Genomic DNA, 3,304 nt, shown 5'->3' with positions numbered 1-3,304 from the left:
TTCAGTGAGATGTATAACCTCTCACCTTGCTTGGGAGTGGAACTTGATTTAACCTTTCTGGAAAACAATTTAGGAGTTTCAAGAGCATACTGTTTAACCAAGAAATGTTCCTTCTAAAATTTTTTCCAACAGAAATAGACAATCAGACAAATACATATGCATAAAAATGTTTGTTACAGCTTTATTTAGATAATAGAAAGCATTACCAACTTACCTATTCCACAACTGGAGAATGATTAAAATGCAATAATTGTTATGTGAGTATATATATGTAAGAATATTTAATGACATCAGACAATGCATGTGTGATGTAGTATCTGTTTTATAACTATATATGTACAGAAGAAAACTGGAAAAAAAACACATCAAAAGGTTCATAGAGATAAGACCTGCTACGGTGGTTCATTCCTGGAATTCTAGCACTTTGGTAGGCTTAGGCAGGTGGACTGCCTGAGCTCAGGAGTTCCAGACCAGCCTAAGCAAGAGCAAGACCTTGCACTGCTAAAAATGGAAAAACTGGTGGCACCTGTGGCTCAGTAGGTAGGGTGCCAGCCACATATACTGAGGCTGGTAGGTTCAAACCTGGCCTGGGCCTGCTAAAACAATAATGACAACTGCAACCAAAAAAGAGCTGGGCCTTGTGGCAGGCACCTGTAGTCCCAGCTACTTGGGAGGCTGAGGCAAGAGAATCACTTAAGCCTGAGAGGTTGAGGTTGCTGTGAGCTGTGATGCTACAGCACTCTACTGAGGGTGACATAGTGAGACTCTATCTCAAGAAAAAAATAAGTAAAAATAAATAAAAATGGAAAAACCAGCCAGCCATGGTGACAGGCACCTGTAGCCCAAGCTACTTGGGAGGCTGAGGCAAGAGGATCACTTAAACCCAGGAGTTTGAGGTTGCAGTGAGCTACGATGATGCCATAGCACTCTACCCAGGGCATAACACAGAGTGAGACTCTGTCTCAAAAAAAAAAAAAAAAAAGTTAATAGAGATCATTGAGAAAGAGATAAGAATTTTTCTGGGCTTTTTATTTTTGTTGTATGTTTTTATTTCTCTACAATGGGCATGTATTACTCTTGTCCAAGGAAAAGCAAACTAACATTTAAACTTTAAAAAAAAAAATGACAAGACAATTCATCATCTCAAAGAGCTGACAGCGTAGTTGGAAAGGCAAACATGTAAGAAAGTGAGCTGGCGCACACTGGGTGCTTCACAGATGTCCACGGGTCTGTATGTGAAGACCAATCTTCTCTGTGTCATTACAGTTTCAGTGTGATGCTTGTTTCCTCACATACTATCTCATTTAAGCTTTATAAAATCCCTCTAAAGCCTTACCACTTCTTATAGTTAAGAATGCAAAAAATGCAGAAAGGGTAAGTGACTTTTCCAAGGTCACAAAGCCGGTGACAAAAGCAAGGCCTCTTGGGCGGCACCTGTGGCCCAGTGAGTAGGGTGCCAGCCCCATATACCAAGGGTGGCAGGTTCAAACCTGGCCCCGGCCAAACTGCAACAAAAAATAGCCGGGTGTTGTGGCAGATACCTGTAGTCCCAGCTACTGGGGAGGCTGAGGCAAGAGAATTGATTAAGCCCAAGAGCTGGAGGTTGCTGTGAGCTGTGATACCACAGTATTCTACAGAGGGCGACAAAGACAGACTCTGTCTCTTTAAAAAAAAAAGAAAAAAGCAAGGCCTCTTATTTTATTTATTTAGAGGCAGAATCTCACTCTGTTGCCCTGGGTAAAGTGCTATGGTGTCATAGCTCATAACAACCTCAAATTCTTGGGCTCAGGTGATCCTCTTGCCTCAGCCAACCGAGTATCTGAGACTACAAGTACCTGCCATGATGCCCGCCTAGTTTTTCTATTTTTAAGTAAAGATGGGTCTTACACTAGCTCAGGCTGGTCTCAAACTCCTGAGCTCAAGGAATCCACCTTCCTTGGCCTCCCAGAGTGCTAGGATTACAAGTGCAAGTCACCATGCCTGGCCCCAAAGCTAGGCCTTAAATCCAGAACTTCTGATTCCAAGTCTAATGCTACACCTCAGGGGTCCTCAAACTTTTTAAACAGGGAGCCAGTTCACTGTCCCTCAGACCGTTGTAGGGCCCTGTGGGCCCTGGGATGAGTTGACTACTAAGCAGGGCAGGCAGTGGCAGCAAAAACACCCAGCAGGCTGGATAAATGTCCTAGGCAGGCCGCATGTGGCCCGCAGGCCGTAGTTTGAGGATGCCTGCTACCTCAATCCATGGAAGATTGATTTATTCACAAGTATCTACTGAACACCATTTATAATGATAATAAAAGTGAATAATGAGAACGATACATTGTATCCATTATCCACAAACATTGTACCCATTATCCACAAACATTGTACTCATTATCCACAAACTTTAGAAAAATCTGTAGAGTATATGTTATTACTCTCATCTTAGAGATGAGGAAACTAAGGCTCATTCAAAACAAATCTGAATCCTACACCATTATAATATATTTTGTGTGACATAAAAATGGAATGAGCACATTTCTGCCCTCGGGAAGCCTCAGTAGAGTTGTGGAGGTGGCTAAGGCATAACAGCAAACTGCTAATTAGCGATATGAGGCAATATGTTATCAGAACTAGATAAGTAGAACACAGAAAAAGTGGCACACAAGTTCAAGTAAGGCAGCAACATCGCGGTTTAGGACAGGTCTGGAAACATCAAAGCAGAGATAGTGTATCCGTTAGAATAGGCCAGGTTCTTCAGTGACAAGCAATCCCTAAATCTCAGCAGCTTAAGCAACAAGGTTTTATTTTCATTTCTGTCATATGTCCATTAAGGGTTGACTAAGTACTTTGCTTTTCAGATTCCTTGTTCCAGGAGAAAGACTAACAGAGCAGTTAACAGAGGGAAAGAATTACACTCGCTCTTAAAACGTTCACGTTTCCCATTTTACCAGCCAATGCAAGTCACACAGCCAACTTCCAAGGAGTAAAAAAGCACAACACTGTAATATGCCCCGGAGGAGAACCAAAAAACCGTGGTAGCACACTGATTCCCATGGTGGAATCTGCACCGAGCCCAGGAGCATCACCTGAAGAGGTGCTTATTTGGTGACATAAGGAGAACAATGTTTTTAGGGAAAAGTTTTCCAAGCAGAAAGAGGAAGGACAGGTATTCTGGCAGAAGTGAGAGTTTTTGATAGTGAGTACTCAGAGTAAATTAAGGAATGGTAGGAAACGGGAAATGGGTAGGTGATGAAGCCAGAAAGCTATGCTGAAAGCTATGAGGTATGAACATTACCTGTTAAGACTTTGAGGAAGGGGATTA

The 3,304-nt window shown here is 42.3% G+C and overlaps 1 protein-coding gene across 1 annotated transcript in view; it reads right to left on the bottom strand.

Annotated features, from left to right (window-relative positions):
• Positions 1-3,304, bottom strand: part of RAB3B (RAB3B, member RAS oncogene family) — a 56,952-nt gene that overhangs the window by 17,665 nt on the left and 35,983 nt on the right. The gene's annotated exons all lie outside the window — the stretch shown is intronic.

This window comes from Otolemur garnettii, unplaced genomic scaffold (genome assembly GCF_000181295.1).
Source record: "Otolemur garnettii isolate 467f Iridium unplaced genomic scaffold, OtoGar3 scaffold00159, whole genome shotgun sequence".
Lineage (NCBI taxonomy): Eukaryota > Metazoa > Chordata > Mammalia > Primates > Galagidae > Otolemur > Otolemur garnettii.
This window is presented reverse-complemented; position numbering and strand designations above follow the sequence as displayed.